Source organism: Triticum urartu, chromosome 7A (assembly GCF_056163025.1).
Source record: "Triticum urartu cultivar PI428250 chromosome 7A, HENAU_Tu73, whole genome shotgun sequence".
Taxonomy (NCBI): domain Eukaryota; kingdom Viridiplantae; phylum Streptophyta; class Magnoliopsida; order Poales; family Poaceae; genus Triticum; species Triticum urartu.
In genome coordinates, this window is record NC_141879.1 from 10,757,044 (window position 1) to 10,777,518 (window position 20,475).

The 20,475-nt window shown below is 44.1% G+C and overlaps 1 long non-coding RNA gene and 1 pseudogene across 2 annotated transcripts; both read left to right on the forward strand.

Annotated features, from left to right (window-relative positions):
- The first annotated feature begins 11,728 nt into the window (after window positions 1-11,728).
- LOC147956886 (F-box protein At5g49610-like) lies at window positions 11,729-13,523 on the forward strand (annotated as a pseudogene). The gene is made up of 2 exons (XR_015610655.1): window positions 11,729-11,974; window positions 12,104-13,523. The product of XR_015610655.1 is annotated as an F-box protein At5g49610-like (transcript).
- Window positions 13,524-16,886: 3,363 nt separating this feature from the next.
- On the forward strand, window positions 16,887-17,396 carry LOC147956887 (uncharacterized). Its single transcript, XR_015612279.1, has 2 exons — window positions 16,887-17,047; window positions 17,135-17,396. It is a non-coding gene; the product is annotated as an uncharacterized LOC147956887 (long non-coding RNA).
- Window positions 17,397-20,475: the final 3,079 nt, after the last annotated feature.

The window sequence follows — 20,475 nt, forward strand, 5'->3', positions numbered from 1 at the left end:
GAAGAAACCTAAGCTGTCGTTTCTAAAAGTTTGGGGATGCGATGCTTATGTTAAGAAACTTCAACCTGAAAAGCTCGAACCCAAGTCGGAAAAATGCGTCTTCATAGGATACCCTAAAGAAACTGCTGGGTATACCTTCTACCTCAGATCCGAAGGCAAGATCTTTGTTGCCAGGAATGGATCCTTTCTAGAGAAAGAGTTTCTCTCGAAAGAAGTAAGTGGGAGGAAAGTAGAACTTGATGAAGTATTGCCTCTTGAACCGGTAAATGGCGCAACTCAAGAAAATGTTCCTGAGGTGCCTGCACCGACTAGAGAGGAAGTTATTGATGATGATCAAGATACTTCTGATCAAGCTCCTACTGAAATTCGAAGGTCCACTAGGACACGTTCCGCACCAGAGTGGTACGGCAACCCAGTCTTGGAAATCATGTTGTTAGACAACGGTGAACCTTCGAACTATGAAGAAGCAATGGCGGGTCCGGATTCCAACAAATGGCTAGAAGCCATGAAATCCGAGATAGGATCCATGTATGAAAACGAAGTATGGACTTTGACTGACTTGCCCGTTGAACGGCGAGCCATAGAAAATAAATGGATCTTTAAGAAGAAGACAGACGCGGATGGTAATGTAACCATCTATAAAGCTAGGCTTGTCGCTAAGGGTTATCGACAAGTTCAAGGGGTTGACTACGATGAGACTTTCTCACCGGTAGCGAAGCTAAAGTCCGCCCGAATCATGTTAGCAATTGCCGCATTCTACGATTATGAGATATGGCAAATGGACGTCAAAACGGCATTCCTTAATGGTTTCCTTAAGGAAGAATTGTATATGATGCAGCCGGAAGGTTTTGTCGATCCTAAGAATGCTGACAAGGTGTGCAAGCTCCAACGCTCGATTTATGGGCTGGTGCAAGCATCTCGGAGTTGGAACATTCACTTTGATGAGATGATCAAAGCGTTTGGGTTTACGCAGACTTATGGAGAAGCCTGCGTTTACAAGAAAGTGAGTGGGAGCTCTGTAGCATTTCTCATACTATATGTAGATGACATACTATTGATGGGAAATGATATAGAACTATTGGACAGCATCAAGGCCTACTTGAATAAGAGTTTTTCAATGAAGGACCTTGGAGAAGCTGCTTATATATTAGGCATCAAGATCTATAGAGATAGATCAAGACGCTTCATAGGTCTTTCACAAAACACATACCTTGATAAGATTTTGAAGAAGTTCAAAATGGATCAGTCCAAGAAAGGGTTCTTGCCTGTTTTGCAAGGTGTGAGATTGAGCTCGGCTCAATGCCCGACCACGGCAGAAGATATAGAAGAGATGAGTGTCATCCCCTATGCCTCAGCCATAGGTTCTATTATGTATGCCATGCTGTGTACCAGACCTGATGTAAACCTTGCCGTAAGTTTGGTAGGAAGGTACCAAAGTAATCCCGGCAAGGAACACTGGACAGCGGTCAAGAATATCCTGAAGTACCTGAAAAGGACTAAGGAAATGTTTCTCGTTTATGGAGGTGACGAAGAGCTCGTCGTAAAGGGTTACGTCGACGCTAGCTTCGACACAGATCTGGATGACTCTAAGTCACAAACCGGATACGTGTATATGTTGAATGGTGGAGCAGTGAGCTGGTGCAGCTGCAAGTAGAGCGTCGTGGCGGGATCTACATGTGAAGCGGAGTACATGGCAGCCTCGGAGGCAGCACATGAAGCAATATGGGTGAAGGAGTTCATCACCGACCTAGGAGTCATACCCAATGCGTCGGGGCCAATCAAACTCTTTTGTGACAACACTGGAGCTATTGCACTTGCCAAGGAGCCCAGGTTTCACAAGAAGACAAGGCACATCAACCGTCGCTTCAACTCCATTCGTGAAAATGTTCAAAATGGAGACATAGAGATTTGTAAAGTACATACGGACCTGAATATAGCAGATCCGTTGACTAAACCTCTCCCTAGGGCAAAACATGATCAACACCAGAATTCCATGGGTGTTCGATTCATCACAATGTAACTAGATTATTGACTCTAGTGCAAGTGGGAGACTGTTGGAAATATGCCCTAGAGGCAATAATAAAAGCATTATTATTATATTTCTTTGTTCAAGATAATTGTCTTTATTCATGCTATAACTGTATTATCCGGAAATCATAATACACGTGTGAATACATAGACCATAATATGTCCCTAGTAAGCCTCTAGTTGACTAGCTCGTTGATCAACAGATAGTCATGATTTCCTGGCTATGGACATTGGATGTCATTGATAACGGGATCACATCATTAGGAGAATGATGTGATGGATAAGACCCAATCCTAAGCATAGCACAAAAGATCGTGTAGTTCGTTTGCTAGAGCTTTTCCAATGTCAAGTATCTTTTCCTTTGACCATGAGATCGTGTAACTCCCGGATACCGTAAGAGTGCTTTGGGTGTATCAAACGTCATAACGTAACTGGGTGACTATAAAGGTGCACTACAGGTATCTCCGAAAGTGTCTGTTGGGTTGACACGGATCGAGACTGGGATTTGTCACTCCATATAACGAAGAGGTATCACTGGGCCCACTCGGTAATGCATCATCATTATGAGCTCAAGGTGACCAAGTGGTTGATCATGGGATCATGCATTACGGTACGAGTAAAGTGACTTGCCGGTAACGAGATTGAACAAGGTATTGGGATACCGACGATCGAGTCTCGGGCAAGTAACATACCGATTGACAAAGGGAATTGTATACGGGGTTGATTAATCCTCGACATCGTGGTTCATCCGATGAGATCATCGTGGAGCATGTGGGAGCCAACATGGGTATCCAGATCCCGCTGTTGGTTATTGACTGGAGAGTCATCTCGGTCATGTCTTCTTGTCTCCCGAACCCGTAGGGTCTACACACTTAAGGTTCGGTGACGCTAGGGTTGTGAAGATATGTATATGCAGTAACCCGAATGTTGTTCGGAGTCCCGGATGAGATCCCGGACGTCACGAGGAGTACCGGAATGGTCCGGAGGTAAAGAATTATATATAGGAAGTGCTGTTTCGGCCATTGGGACAAGTTTCGGGGTTATCGGTATTGTACCGGGACCATCGGAGGGGTCCCGGGGGCCCACCGGGTGGGGCCACCTATCCCGGGGGGCCACATGGGCTGTAGGGGGTGCGTCTTGGCCTATATGGGCCAAGGGCACCAGCCCCTATAGGCCCATGCGCCTAGGGTTTCCATATGGGAGGAGTCCCACTAGTGGAAGGCACCCCTGAGTGCCTTGGGGGGGAGGGAAACCTCCCCTGGCCGCCGCACCTAGGAGATTGGATCTCCTAGGCTGCGCACCCCCCCTTGGCCCTCCTATATATAGTTGAGGAGAGGGAGGACTTCACACCTCAGCCTTTGGTGCTTCCCTCTCCCCTGTTACATCTCTCTCTCTCGTAGTATAGGCGAAGCCCTGCTACTGTGACGCCCTGCATCCACCACGACGCCGTCGTGTTGCTGGATCTTCATCAACCTCTCCTTCCCCCTTGCTGGATCAAGAAAGGAGGAGACGTCATCCGTTCCGTACGTGTGTTGAACGCGGAGGCACCGTCCATTCGGTGCTAAGATCATCGGTGATTTGGATCACGTCGTGTTCGACTACATCATCCCCGTTCTTTGAACGCTTCCGCTCGCGATCTACAAGGTACGTAGATGCATCTAATCACTCGTTGCTAGATGAACTCCTAGATGGATCTTGGTGAAACCGTAGGAAAATTTTTGTTTTCTGCAACGTTCCCCAACAGTGGTATCAGAGCTAGGTCTATGCGTAGTTCTCTTGCACGAGTAGAACACAACTTGTTGTGGGCGTTGATGTTGTCAACTTTCTTGCCGCTACTAGTCTTATCTTGCTTCAGCGGAATTGTGGGATGAAGCGGCCCGGACCAACCTTACACGTATGCTTACGTGAGACCGGTTCCACCGACAAACATGCACAAGTTGCATAAGGTGGCTGGCGGGTGTCTGTCTCTCCTACTTTAGTTGGAGCAGATTCGATGAACAGGGTCCTTATGAAGGGTAAATAGAAGTTGACAAATCACGTTGTGGCTTTCACATAGGTAAGAAAACGTTCTTGTTAGAACCCTACTTCAGCCACGTAAAACCTGCAACAACAATTAGAGGACGTCTAACTTGTTTTTGCAGCAAGTGCTTTGTGATATGATATGGCCAAAGTTGTGATGAATGATGAATGATCGATATGTGATGTATGAGATGTTCATACTATTATACAAGGAATCACAACTTACATGTCGATGAGTATGACGGTGACAGGATGATCATGAAGCCCCAAGATGGAGATCAAAGGAGCTATGTGATATTGGCCATATCATGTCACTATTATTATTTGATTGCATGTGATGTTTATCATGTTTTACATCTTGTTTACTTAAAACGACGGTAGTAAATAAGATGATCCCTTACAACAATTTCAAGAAGTGTTCTCCCCTAACTGTGCACCGTTGCTACAGTTCGTCGTTTCGAAGCATCACGTGTTAATCGGGTGTGATAGATCCTTACGTTCACATACAACGGGTGTAAGACAGTTTTACACATGCAAAAACACTTAGGGTTAACTTGACGAGCCTAGCATGTACAGACATGGCCTCGGAACACAGAGACCGAAAGGTCGAACACGAGTCGTATGGAAGATACGATCAACATGAAGATGTTCACCGACGATGACTAGTCCGTCTCACGTGTTAATCGGACACGGCTTAGTCGACTTGGATCGTGTAACACTTAGATGACTAGAGGGATGTCTAATCTGAGTGGGAGTTCATTAATAATTTGATTAGATGAACTTAATTATCATGAACTTAGTCTAAAATCTTTACAATATGTCCTGTAGATCAAATGGCCAACGTTGTATTCAATTTCAACGCGTTCCTAGAGAAAACCAAGCTGAAAGATGATGGCAGCAACTATACGGACTGGGTCCGGAACCTGAGGATCATCCTCATAGCTGCCAAGAAAGATTATGTCCTACAAGCACCGCTAGGTGATCCGCCCGTCCCACAGAACCAAGACGCTATGAACGCTTGGCAGACACGTACTGATGACTACTCCCTCGTTCAGTGCGGCATGCTTTACAGCTTAGAGCCGGGGCTCCAAAAGCGTTTTGAGAGACATGGAGCATATGAGATGTTCGAAGAGCTAAAAATGGTTTTTCAAGCTCATGCCCGGATCGAGAGATATGAAGTCTCCGAGAAGTTCTTCAGCTGTAAGATGGAGGAAAATAGTTCTGTCAGTGAGCACATACTCACTATGTCTGGGTTACATAACCGCTTGACTCAGCTGGGAGTTAATCTCCCGGATGACGCGGTCATTGACAGAATCCTCCAGTCCCTTCCACCAAGCTACAAAAGCTTTGTGATGAACTTCAATATGCAAGGGATGGTAAAGACCATTCCTGAAGTATTTGCTATGCTGAAATCAGTAGAGGTAGATGTCAAGAAGGAACATCAAGTGTTGATGATGAATAAAACCACTAAGTTCAAGAAGGGCAAGGGTAAAAAGAACTTCAAGAAGGACGGCAAGGAAGTTGCTGCGCCCGGCAAGCAAGCTGTCGGGAAGAAGTCAAAGAATGGACCCAAGCCTGAGACAGAGTGCTTTTATTGCAAAGGGAAGGGTCACTGGAAGCGGAACTGCCCCAAATACTTAGCGGATAAGAAGGCCGGCAACACCAAAGGTATATTTGATATACATGTAATTGATGTGTACCTTACCAGTACTCGTAGTAACTCCTGGGTATTTGATACCGGTGCCGTTGCTCATATTTGTAACTCACCGCAGGAGCTGCGGAGTAAACGGAAACTGGAAAAGGACGAGGTGACGATGCGCGTCGGGAATGGTTCCAAGGTCGATGTGATCACCGTCGGCACGCTACCTCTACATTTACCTACGGGATTAGTTATAAACCTCAATAATTGTTATTTAGTGCCATGTTTGAGCATGAACATTGTATCAGGATCTCGTTTAATACGAGATGGCTACTCATTTAAATCCGAGAATAATGGTTGTTCTATTTATATGAGAGATATGTTTTATGGTCATGCTCCGATAGTCAATGGTTTATTCTTAATGAATCTCGAGCGTATTACTACACATGTTCATAGTGTGAGTATCAAAAGATGTAAGGTTGATAATGGTAGTCCCACATACTTGTGGCACTGCCGCCTTGGTCACATAGGTGTCAAACGCATGAAGAAGCTCCATGCAGATGGACTTTTAGAGTCTCTTGATTATGAATCATTTGACACGTGCGAACCATGCCTCATGGGAAAAATGACCAAGACTCCGTTCTCAGGAACAATGGAGCGAGCAACCAACTTATTGGAAATCATACATACTGATGTGTGCGGTCCAATGAGTGTTGAGGCTCGCGGTGGCTATCGTTATGTTCTCACCCTCACTGATGACTTGAGTAGATATGGGTATGTCTACTTGATGAAACACAAGTCTGAAACCTTTGAAAAGTTCAAGGAATTTCAGAGTGAGGTTGAAAATCAACGTGACAGGAAAATCAAATTTCTACGATCAGATCGTGGAGGAGAATACTTGAGTCATGAATTTGGCACACACTTAAGAAAATGTGGAATAGTTTCACAACTCACGCCGCCTGGAACACCTCAGCATAATGGTGTGTCCGAACGTCGTAATCGCACTCTATTAGATATGGTGCGATCCATGATGTCTCTTACCGATTTACCGCTATCTTTTTGGGGCTATGCTTTAGAGACTGCCGCATTCACTTTAAATAGGGCTCCGTCGAAATCCGTTGAGACGACACCGTATGAATTATGGTTTGGGAAGAAACCTAAGCTGTCGTTTCTAAAAGTTTGGGGATGCGATGCTTATGTAAAGAAACTTCAACCTGAAAAGCTCGAACCCAAGTCGGAAAAATGCGTCTTCATAGGATACCCTAAAGAAACTGCTGGGTATACCTTCTACCTCAGATCCGAAGGCAAGATCTTTGTTGCCAGGAATGGATCCTTTCTAGAGAAAGAGTTTCTCTCGAAAGAAGTAAGTGGGAGGAAAGTAGAACTTGATGAAGTATTGCCTCTTGAACCGGTAAATGGCGCAACTCAAGAAAATGTTCCTGAGGTGCCTGCACCGACTAGAGAGGAAGTTATTGATGATGATCAAGATACTTCTGATCAAGCTCCTACTGAAATTCGAAGGTCCACTAGGACACGTTCCGCACCAGAGTGGTACGGCAACCCAGTCTTGGAAATCATGTTGTTAGACAACGGTGAACCTTCGAACTATGAAGAAGCAATGGCGGGTCCGGATTCCAACAAATGGCTAGAAGCCATGAAATCCGAGATAGGATCCATGTATGAAAACGAAGTATGGACTTTGACTGACTTGCCCGTTGAACGGCGAGCCATAGAAAATAAATGGATCTTTAAGAAGAAGACAGACGCGGATGGTAATGTAACCATCTATAAAGCTAGGCTTGTCGCTAAGGGTTATCGACAAGTTCAAGGGGTTGACTACGATGAGACTTTCTCACCGGTAGCGAAGCTAAAGTCCGCCCGAATCATGTTAGCAATTGCCGCATTCTACGATTATGAGATATGGCAAATGGACGTCAAAACGGCATTCCTTAATGGTTTCCTTAAGGAAGAATTGTATATGATGCAGCCGGAAGGTTTTGTCGATCCTAAGAATGCTGACAAGGTGTGCAAGCTCCAACGCTCGATTTATGGGCTGTTGCAAGCATCTCGGAGTTGGAACATTCGCTTTGATGAGATGATCAAAGCGTTTGGGTTTACGCAGACTTATGGAGAAGCCTGCGTTTACAAGAAAGTGAGTGGGAGCTCTGTAGCATTTCTCATACTATATGTAGATGACATACTATTGATGGGAAATGATATAGAACTCTTGGACAGCATCAAGGCCTACTTGAATAAGAGTTTTTCAATGAAGGACCTTGGAGAAGCTGCTTATATATTAGGCATCAAGATCTATAGAGATAGATCAAGATGCCTCATAGGTCTTTCACAAAACACATACCTTGATAAGATTTTGAAGAAGTTCAAAATGGATCAGTCCAAGAAAGGGTTCTTGCCTGTTTTGCAAGGTGTGAGATTGAGCTCGGCTCAATGCCCGACCACGGCAGAAGATATAGAAGAGATGAGTGTCATCCCCTATGCCTCAGCCATAGGTTCTATTATGTATGCCATGCTGTGTACCAGACCTGATGTAAACCTTGCCGTAAGTTTGGTAGGAAGGTACCAAAGTAATCCCGGCAAGGAACACTGGACAGCGGTCAAGAATATCCTGAAGTACCTGAAAAGGACTAAGGAAATGTTTCTCGTTTATGGAGGTGACGAAGAGCTCGTCGTAAATGGTTACGTCGACGCTAGCTTCGACACAGATCTGGATGACTCTAAGTCACAAACCGGATACGTGTATATGTTGAATGGTGGAGCAGTGAGCTGGTGCAGCTGCAAGCAGAGCGTCATGGCGGGATCTACATGTGAAGCGGAGTACATGGCAGCCTCGGAGGCAGCACATGAAGCAATATGGGTGAAGGAGTTCATCACCGACCTAGGAGTCATACCCAATGCGTCGGGGCCAATCAAACTCTTTTGTGACAACACTGGAGCTATTGCACTTGCCAAGGAGCCCAGGTTTCACAAGAAGACAAGGCACATCAACCGTCGCTTCAACTCCATTTGTGAAAATGTTCAAAATGGAGACATAGAGATTTGTAAAGTACATACGGACCTGAATATAGCAGATCCGTTGACTAAACCTCTCCCTAGGGCAAAACATGATCAACACCAGAATTCCATGGGTGTTCGATTCATCACAATGTAACTAGATTATTGACTCTAGTGCAAGTGGGAGACTGTTGGAAATATGCCCTAGAGGCAATAATAAAAGCATTATTATTATATTTCTTTGTTCAAGATAATTGTCTTTATTCATGCTATAACTGTATTATCCGAAAATCATAATACACGTGTGAATACATAGACCATAATATGTCCCTAGTAAGCCTCTAGTTGACTAGCTCGTTGATCAACAGATAGTCATGATTTCCTGGCTATGGACATTGGATGTCATTGATAACGGGATCACATCATTAGGAGAATGATGTGATGGATAAGACCCAATCCTAAGCATAGCACAAAAGATCGTGTAGTTCGTTTGCTAGAGCTTTTCCAATGTCAAGTATCTTTTCCTTTGACCATGAGATCGTGTAACTCTCGGATACCGTAAGAGTGCTTTGGGTGTATCAAACGTCACAACGTAACTGGGTGACTATAAAGGTGCACTACAGGTATCTCCGAAAGTGTCTGTTGGGTTGACACGGATCGAGACTGGGATTTGTCACTCCATATAACGAAGAGGTATCACTGGGCCCACTCGGTAATGCATCATCATTATGAGCTCAAGGTGACCAAGTGGTTGATCACGGGATCATGCATTACGGTACGAGTAAAGTGAATTGCCGGTAACGAGATTGAACAAGGTATTGGGATACCGACGATCGAGTCTCGGGCAAGTAACATACCGATTGACAAAGGGAATTGTATACGGGGTTGATTAATCCTCGACATCATGGTTCATCCGATGAGATCATCGTGGAGCATGTGGGAGCCAACATGGGTATCCAGATCCCGCTGTTGGTTATTGGCTGGAGAGTCGTCTCGGTCATGTCTGCTTGTCTTCCGAACCCGTAGGGTCTACACACTTAAGGTTCGGTGACGCTAGGGTTGTGAAGATATGTATATGCAGTAACCCGAATGTTGTTCGGAGTCCCGGATGAGATCCCGGACGTCACGAGGAGTTCCGGAATGGTCCGGAGGTAAAGAATTATATATAGGAAGTGCTGTTTCGGCCATCGGGACAAGTTTCGGGGTTATCGGTATTGTACCGGGACCACCGGAGGGGTCCCGGGGGCCCACCGGGTGGGGCCACCTATCCCGGGGGGCCACATGGGCTGTAGGGGGTGCGCCTTGGCCTATATGGGCCAAGGGCACCAGCCCCTATAGGCCCATGCGCCTAGGGTTTCCATATGGGAGGAGTCCCACTAGTGGAAGGCACCCCTGAGTGCCTTGGGGGGGGGGGGGGGGGGAGGGAAACCTCCCCTGGCCGCCGCACCTAGGAGATTGGATCTCCTAGGCTGCGCACCCCCCCCCCTTGGCCCTCCTATATATAGTTGAGGAGAGGGAGGACTTCACACCTCAGCCTTTGGTGCTTCCCTCTCCCCTGTTACATCTCTCTCTCGTAGTATAGGCGAAGCCCTGCTACTGTGACGCCCTGCATCCACCACCACGCCGTCGTGTTGCTGGATCTTCATCAACCTCTCCTTCCCCCTTGCTGGATCAAGAAAGGAGGAGACGTCATCCGTTCCGTACGTGTGTTGAACGCGGAGGCACCGTCCGTTCGGTGCTAAGATCATCGGTGATTTGGATCACGTCGTGTTCGACTACATCATCCCCGTTCTTTGAACGCTTCCGCTCGCGATCTACAAGGTACGTAGATGCATCTAATCACTCGTTGCTAGATGAACTCCTAGATGGATCTTGGTGAAACCGTAGGAAAATTTTTGTTTTCTGCAACGTTCCCCAACAAAAACCTCTTTGCCAGTTGAAGAGAAAATTTTTGTCATCCATCCTTTAATCTTGTTCCATACTCTATCCTTTAAATATTTGAAAGCCCCTGTCTAGAAGAGCCTATATCAGAGGGCATACCCAAGTACCTATCATTCAAGGTTTCATTGGGCACTTAAAGAATATTTTTGATCTCATCTTTGACATTTGCCGGGCATTATTTTGTTGAAGAAAATTGAAGATTTGTTAGCATTAATGCGCTGACCAAAAGCCCTGCAATAACTATTCAACATGTTTGATACCTCAGTCGCCCCTACACCATTTGCTTTGAAGAACAACAAGCTATCATCTGCAAATAAGAGGTGGTTAACAAGGGGCGCCATAGGCGCAACTTGAATTCCACCCATCTGAGATGACTGATCTATGGATCTAAGGACGCACGAAATGCCCTCTGCTGCCAACAAAAACAGGTAAAGGGAGATAGGATCTCCTGGACGAATAGCTCATGAAGATTTAAATTCGTCTCATTTCTTTACATTGAACAAAACTGAGCAGACTAAATGCATAACAATAGTGACCCATCTTTCAGAAAAGCCAAGTTTGGGCATGATGGCTCTCAAGATAAACCCATTCAACTCTATCATATGCCTTCATCATATGAAGCTTAAGTGCACAATGATTATGTTTGACTGCTTTGTTGCGCTTTATGAAGTGCAAACATTCATATACAACAATGATATTATCAGTTATAAGGCGACCCGGAACAAAAGTTGATTGTAGCTAAATGGGAGGTCGAGGGATCAATACCTCACCGCAGCAAATTTTTATTTTTTTAATTTGTAGGCCCAGTAAAGTGAGTGGCCTACGAAGGATCAGGCCCAGCGAAGCGTTGCAATTTCTCAGGCCCAGTTAAGCCAGCGATGATGGATGAAGGATCGAGGCCCAGCGAAGATAAAAATGGTTCGAGCACGACGGACTGGAGAAAATTTTGGAAGGTAGTAGTGGTAGGAAGTAATAGCCCATTTATTATTAGATAAAAAAAATATAAAGATAAAGATAAGGATAATGGTAAAGATATTATTAGATATAGTTTGATATAGATATAGTAGATTATCTCGGCAGAATTCCGGAAGAATCGTGAAGGCCACCCACTCGAGGAACACAGCCGCGGCCGCCGCTCTTGCCCCAACCCTAGCTAGAGCTCCGAAACCTTCTCTCTCGAGGGCCTCGCGGGACTGATCCAGGAGTCCACGGGGTGCGCGATGCCACCAGGGGGAGGAGAAGCAAGCCAGCATGGCCGCCCGGGGAAGGAGCAGAGCGATCCGCCGCCGCGACGACTCCCGTCCCGCGCCGCCGTTCCCCGCCGTAGCTTCTCAGGTCTGCTCCTGGATCTTCCAATCAATGAATCTTTCTTTCTAGGGTCTTCCAATCAATCTTTCTTTCTTGTGTCTTCCAATCAATGAATCGATCGGGATCTTAATCAATCTTTCCCCGGCCCGTTCGTAGAAGAGGAGGCAGATGCAGCCGGCGGCGGAAGTGGTGAGCGTCCCCGAGGGCCCCCTCGTCGAGATCCTGGCGCGGCTGCCCTACCGGTCGCTCTGCCGATTCAAGTGCGTCTCCAAGCAGTGGCGCGTCCTCTGCTCCGACCCCAGCATCGTCAAGAGGGCGACGCAGACCCTCTCCGGATTCTTCCAATACGGCCCGGCCGGCAGCCTCGGCTTCAGCAATCTGTCCGGCGGACGTCCGCTGGTCGACGCTTCGCTCCCTTTCCTGCGCCCGAGATACCAAAGGATCAATATCGAGCAATGCTCCACCAGCCTTCTCCTCTGCAAATGCTGGAAACTGGAATCGGAAAAGGACAAATTTGATTTCATCGTGTGCAATCCGATGACCGAACAGTGGACCGTGCTGCCTCCTATTGAATGGCTGGACCAAGACAACGGAGAACCCGAAAGTTTCGAGCTGAATTATCCCTTCCTGGTTTTCGACCTGTCTGTTCCGTCTCGTTTCGTCGTGTTTGCGCCCCTCTGGGAGTCGATCGACGTTGTGCCGATATACTCATGGGAAACCGGACAATGGACTCCCAGCACGGGGTGGGGACACAGACGGAATCGTGCCGTTAGCGCCGAATGTGTCTTCCTGAATGGCATGATCCATTTCTTGCATTTGCTTTTCCATGGAACTTTCATAACTATACTAGACCTTTGAGGGGGAGCTTTGCCGGAAAATTACTTGCCCGGATGGAATGCTAGGGGCAACGCCTGGTTATGGTTCGGTGGGGCGCTCTCAGGGACTCCTTCATGCTTGGTATATGGATCCTCATGATTACCAGCTCTCCGTGTGGGTGCTCAAGGATTATGCTACTGAATAGTGGACCCTAAAGCATACCGTCGACGTTCCAAAACTCTTTGAAGAAACAGAATCCGACCAACAAGAGGATTATCGTCGCCAAGAGGATGGCTCCTGTAAGTATCAGATGTTTGCAATTCATCCGGAATACAACGTGATTTTCATTACTGACTGGAAGATGGTGAGTCTGTCGTACAACATGGACAGCGGGAAAGTGCATCCCATGTGCACTTCTGGAGATTTCTTTGGTGCTCTACCTTTTATTCCTTGCTTTGCGGATTTGGCTCACGGATGATCACAAACACCTTTGAAAAAAATCGCTCTTCTAGTTCCGTGGCACTGTTTTGGCTGCAGCCGTTTTGTGGTGTTGAACAATGTTGGTCACCGGTAGACATTTTGTAAGCGACAACAGATCCAGCGGGTAATGCTTGCTTAGTTGTATGGATGACTTGGTCACCTAAATATATTTGTGTTTGATGTAGTACTGATTAATGTGGTCACTTGTTATCTGTTCGCGTCGGCTGAATGTGAGCTTTCATTATCACTGTTTAGAATTATTTCCATTTCCTCCTCTTTATTTCCATTTGTGTCGTGTCGAGCAAATAGATCTTAAATATGACTTGTTGTGCATCTATGCTGAATACTGATGATGCCCTGTCTTTGTAACGGTAACAGAATTTTGCGCATGGTCTCTTCTATGCCGCATATACGAAGGGTAAGGAGATGTTAGTTTCATTTATGAAACGATATGGAGCTTTTCTATATATTAAACAGTATGCAGCTTATATAGCAAATATAGTGAACATAATTATCTCTTTATTTTGTTCAGGGGAAAGAACAAAATGATTCTGCCTGTAGCTAAAACTAAGCACTCTTTATGTTTGCTGTTTGTCACTAGTAGTGTGCTTCTAATTAATTTCCTGTTTTTGAATCTTTTTCTTGCGGGGATTGAACTTTTGATTGACCAGTTTTTCCTACTTGAATCCTGACCATACTGTTGAACTGCTAGGTTGTTGTCAAACCAATCCTGTTTTTGAAGCTTTTTCAGATTTTGTTGACAATGATGTAGCTCACATAACATAATTTTCTTGTCAGCTACGAACTGTGCACTGAATGCACTTTGAATTATATTCTAATTTAAACTGTTACTCGTGTGTCGTCCTGCAGCTGAACCTGAGAAGTAACCTGTATATATTCTAATTTTCTTGACAAGGATTGCTGCTACTTTCTGAGCACAATCTTTGATGGTTTTTTTCCCTTGTGCTTAGGCTCACAATCTGGGCACACATATTTTCCTCAAGTATTTTTGTCATTTTTAGCATCTAATTTTTGGTAAGGCTAAGGTGACAAAACTCTTAAGAAAGTGGAAGCTAGAATATTGTCTGGGTCGTGTAGGTTTACATTACCAGCTCATTGGCTAAATAAAATGATGTCCGAAGTTGTTTATCTATTGCTGAGACAAATAGTTCTTGCTTCCCTTGATTTGAGAAATACTACCTCCGTCCTGGTTTACTAGCCCCCCTCGTATCCTGTGTTATATTTTGACCATGATTTTAATTAACAAAATATAAGTTATATGTAACAAAAATAATATCATTGGAAAGTACATTCAAATATGAGTCCAACAACACATTTTTTTTATTACATGCATTAATGTGTTATTAGTCCAATTTATGGTCAAAATTTAGCACAAAATACAAATGAGACCAATAAACCAGGACGGAGGCAGTAGTTGTTTATCTATTGCTGACAGAAATAGTTTTATGCTGGTGGCTTAGCTCCCTTTCTATGTAGTTGATAGAGATCATATATGGAGGAGTTTGGAGGGTAATCAATCACTAACCTGTATATATCACCTGCCGTGTCTCAAATACTTGTGATAGTATAAGCCAAAATGGAATAACCAATAACTGGTCATTTCCCTGTCCTGAGCAAATTAACATGTGTTTTACCAGGCATCTGTTTTTTTATTGAGACTTTAATTCAGCATATCTTGTGATTTTCTTGGTAGTGCCTTGATCACCAGATCGAGGCTCCAATGGAGTTGCAGTCCAGCATGTAGAACAATAATGCACACAATATTTTGCTTTCCAGTCGAGCAACAATAAAAATGCTCAAAAACAAATTGGCAATGTGAGTCCCATTACAAAATAATGTCATTGGCAATGAGTCCATCAATTTTGCGAGGACCGGAGGAAACACATTGCGCACACAACGTTTTTTGCCAGGACCGTGTGGCTGTGAAAGGGGTCGTCACTTAAGTGATGCCGTGTCGATGCCGCCGTGTCGTCATAGATGATGCAGTCGATGTTGTCATCATGACGCGGCCATTGCCTTCTTCGAGGTTGCGTCTTGCAGTTATACTGTCAGAGGGTGCTGGAGGTGTCTATCTTGTAGGTGGGGCGGCGACGGTGTGTTGGCGATCATGTCAATGAAAACCATGTTGATGTAGAACTTGGCGATGATGTGTCAGTGAAGAAGTAGCAGGAATGACATAGTGCGCCGCTTGAAGGCGTCCCTCATTGGCGACGTGTGTTGATGCCAATCGATTTGCATGATGATTTAGGGCTTAATCGCCTATATCTCATAGTTAAATTTAGTTAGTGTCAGTTTTTCAAGATCAGACTGTCATGCTTGCTATCTAAGGCATGTATGTTCAGACAATAAACTTGCAGTACTTGTGTTATTTTTTATCGTATATTTTTTGGTGGCGTTCGTTTTATCTATGTTCTAGTGAACATGGTGTGTTGATTTGCCAGATATGTGACCTAGAGCAGCATGCATTGTGGATTATTCTCCAGGTTAGTGGGTCCCTATTTTCAAACTCGCTAGTATTGTTCGTTCCTTTTTGTCCAGCCAGTTTTCTTTGTAAACTCCTAGGACATTCTAGTAGGAGGGGGTGGGCGGGGCAATTTTTTCCGACAGTGACCAAAACGTATAAAGAACCAAGATGAAGGCAAATCGTGAACTGGACATGTGTCGCGTCATCATTGGACACAAATTTGATTTGCATTAAAGTGAAAATTAGTTGACAGCTGAATAGACAGTCCCAAGACAAAAGGATTTATTAAATCACACCCGAGTTTTGGTGGCCATCCGATCCGCGTGGAGATTCACGTAAGCACACATGGCTCCTTGTTTCATTTGTAGGTTTAGTAAATCGTCTCAATCAAAACGTCAGAATAATGTATTCTATGTGAAAGAACATGGTGGCTATTTTCTTCGTCGTGCCTATCTCCATAAGCTTGCACATATCTCCATTGTACTCTAATTCTTATATCACTTATCCATTGATGTAAAGCAATGCAACTATAAATTTGTCAAAAATTGCTAGACAATATCTCCACTCACTCACACCATATATTGTTCTTTTAACAGATGTATTTAGTACCGTATATTCGCTACTCACCAAATGGTAATTCGGAAGTCATCAACCACGCAATAGAAACCACTCATCAATGCTCGCTGTGTTTCAGTATAGGAAAAGGACATACGTTTCTCAACTTTCCACTTACTGCTAATTGATTCTTTGAATTGATTCCCTTGCATAACACATATCAAATCAAATTGACTTGGGAATTTTCGATTTATTATCATCTCTAATTGTCCAGACCCAATAAATCCATTTTCGAACATGTGATACTTACTTTAAATCCATTCCTTTCTCGATGGCAGGTCTACTCATTTCAAGCGCGAAGGGGCGACAAAATAATACAGACCACCGACACGACCTGATTATGATTAGTAGACCCCCCATATAAATGAACATTATGAACTACTTTACTAGTATTAAGCAAAAGAATCAAATCTTCATAAATTAATGTCTGGGCAAATTTTTTGTGAGGAATCAAATAACACATAAATAGTTCACCTCATTAATTTTCAAATCTTTAGAAATTAATGCTAGATTGGAAAATCTCAGCGACCTGACAAAAATAGGAAGACATAAATGACTATGAGAGGAAGGAGGTGAGAAACCTTCCATATAAATACAGTACACATGTATGATAGACCGCCAACCAGATTAAGAATTAGCCATGGCTCGTAAGGTTTTCAACGTTGTGGCATCCATCCTCATATTGGCGTTCCTCATGTCTTGTGGTAATAAGAAGATAATGGTCTCTTCTCTACATATAGGACTTGTCTTCATTTGAATAAAAGAAAAATAACTTTTGTTTTTTGGTGCAGATGTGGTTCAAAGCACTTGCCATGAGTATACCAGCAAGGTCACTTGTCGTGACTCTTCGACATGTCATACGTGGTGCAAGTACAATGGTGCTGATGATGGTCACTGCAGTAAAGGTTCATGTGTGTGCCTGGATTGTGGGTGGCGCGTGATGGGTTCGACTTGAGTTGTTCCTTTGTATCCAAAAATGTATTTGGTGACAAGTGGTGTTCGTGCTCCTTGAATAAATGTGTTACAATAAATCAAGCATTGCTTTGGTAGTTAGTGAATGTGGTTGTACCCTTGATAACCTAGGATTAAAGCCTAGACTAAAGTATTAGAATAAAAAATAACCTTTTTAAAGCTAGAGAGGGAGAGAGAGAGAGAGAGAGAGAGAGAGAGATTCAGTAGAGCAGAGGAGCCACCAAAATCATACCTGAGTCTTGGTGGCCATCCGGTCCGCGCTGCACACGTGCCTATGGGATGCAGGGAGCGGAGGAGCCGGGAGAGAAAGCTGCCGAGTAGGCAAGGGAATGGTTGTGCCAGCAGCTGTGGTGGAGGTTGCCCGACGCTAATATCTGTAAGTGTTCTATTTCCATCTGTCGCTATCTAACTAGGGTTCCTGATGCTTGTTCCTTGTTGGGGGTAGTCTGATGGGGAGTACTCAGCAAATGGTTGTTTAAACTATCTGTAGAGACGGATGCCACGTGGGCACAAATCTTGCGGAACAAGTACCTTAACTCCAAAACATTGTCCTAGGTGACAGTGAGGCCGACTGATTCGCTTTTTTTTGGAAAGGACTGATGAGAGTGAAATCAGCCTTTTTCAACAGGACAAAATCTGTAGTTGGAAACGGTATTACCACGAGGTTCTGGAAGAACACATGGCTCGGGGAGACGCCCCTCGCACTCCAATATCCCTTTCTCTATAATATTGTGCAGCGAAGAGAAGCTTATGTTGCAACAGTATTATAGTCCAATCCTCTGAATATCCAATTCAGAAGGACGCTAGTGGGAAATCGTTGGGAAGCTTGGCTCCACTTAGTGCGAAGACTGATGGCCGTCGAGCTTTCTCAACAACCCGACCGGTTGAGCTGGAAACTAACAAAGAATGGAGAATTTTCGGTTAAATCCATGTATTTGGATGTTATCAACTCTAGTGTTATTCCTTGTTCGAAACATGTGTGGAAAGTCAAAGTACCTCTAAAAATCAAAGTGTTTATGTGGTTTGTACATAAACAAGTTATTCTAACTAAGGATAATCTGGTAAAATGCAATTGGACAGGATCTATGAGATGTAGTTTCTGTGATAAGGATGAATCCATCAAACACCTCTTTCTCGAATGTCTCTTGGCAAAAAATTTGTGGCGGACAGTGCACTTAGCTTTTAATATTACTCCTTCAATACCATCAACACGTTATTTGGGACGTGGTTAGATGGGTTAGACCCCGAAACTGCGAGACATATCCGTGTAGGAGTATGTGCTTTATTATGGGCTGTCTGGAACTGCAGAAACGATTTGGTTTTTAACAGAACAACAAAAATTCATTTTTCTTGTAGGTTATCTTCCGGGCCACTACACTCATCCGCATGTGGTCGCTACTCACTCCGACGGAGGCCAAGGAGTGTTTGGTTACTGGATCTGTCCGATGGGAGACGGTAGCTCGGGATATCTTCAATCGGTCTGGATGGCGGTCATGTAATAGGATAGGTTTTTAGGTTCCTATCTTATATTTTTTCCTGCCGATTGTGGTTTTTCCTGTCATGATGTTTTTGCTCTTTGTGAGCTTTTCTGCTTTTGAGACCCGAAGACCTTTGTGAAACATTTTGCTTTTTATTAATAATATGGCTGTATGCATCGTTCTGATGTAGAGGCCGGGGCCTGACCCCTTTTCGAAAGAAAAAAATCCTCATACATCAGACAAGCAGCAAAATGCTCCTTCATAATACATGCCATAGATAGATAAATCAGAGCAGGGAATAATTATTTCTCTTCTAACTGGTGATCGCTTTCAGGATAACAGCGGGGACAAGAATAGGCATAAACAGCTTGAAAGACCCATGCACATGTTCCCCTAATGGAGGAACCCATTGCGCAACCTTCAGAAAGGAGGGAAATGGATTAGGATCATTTCAGTTAAGACATGATGCAACAACTTTTTCGCATCTTCCGATCTTCCTGCCGACATCAATTTAGCGAGAACACAAAGTTAGTTGCGATGGTAAGAACAAGTGAATGAGGCAGACATGCTACTGACGTTATCTTAAAAAAGTCTTATCATGTCTCCAAATTACACCATGAAGGTATTTACTGAAGCAGGTATGATTTCAGCAACTATATACAATGCTAGAACAAAAGTTGCAGCTTCGCAGTGTATGTGAAACATCTGATGACTGCCAGAGTGAGACTGTACCAAAATGATTGCAATTGCAGTCAGAGAGAGTTGATGCATGCGAATACAGTCGATGCGATACGCCTAGTGCAATGAACTATTTGCGTGAGGCCATATTTGATAGTACGTGAATGGAAGACGTCATAATTGTAGGATTTTTTGCATCCTGCTTGTATATACGGTAGTAGAGGTGTATTTGTTTTTTCAGTTTTGCTAAAGCACATCTAGATGTGCCATAAGTATTGCACATCTAAGTCCTATATCATTGATTTTACATCGAGATTCGTGTGGATATTTTCCTTTTTCTTTTTTATCTTTATGCTTGATTCACTCACTTAGATGTGCAATAACTAGAGCACATCTAGATGTGCACTAGACACACCCTTGTTTTTTTGATAAAATTCCGCAATGTAAGGGGCATTTCTTCTCATTTCTCGTAATTCCGTTTTTAACCCTCCAAAAAGGAAAGTATCTCTCTACTGATTGCATGTATCTTCTCCTTTCCTAGCAAAATGATTTACTTGCTGCTAATCAACAAATTACCCAAGTGTAATTTCGTCCTAATAGGAGATCGTGTGCACAGAAACAAGAGAGCATCAGGGCATGGACAAAGTAAACTGGTAATTCCTTACTTGTCTGACACCCGGGAGGGTCAACAGCCCCATGCCAACGAAGCAACAAGCAAGATATCTAGATGCAGAGCCGAAGAATTAGTAAGTGACAGAGCCGACGATGGATAGATAGGAGCAAACTAGGTAATTGTCACGCATCATGCAGGTAGCTGAAGAAATTTGTTGCTTTCTTTGTGGAAGACCTAGAAGCGAGCACTCTGTCAAATTCTGCATGTACACTTCAAATGTAGTTCAAAACCTGTCATGCTGTACAAAATCCCTTCCTTCTGAACATGTAATATACGAATAAAATTCTACTCCCTCCGTCCCAAAGTGTCGCTGATTTAGTACAAAAGTTAT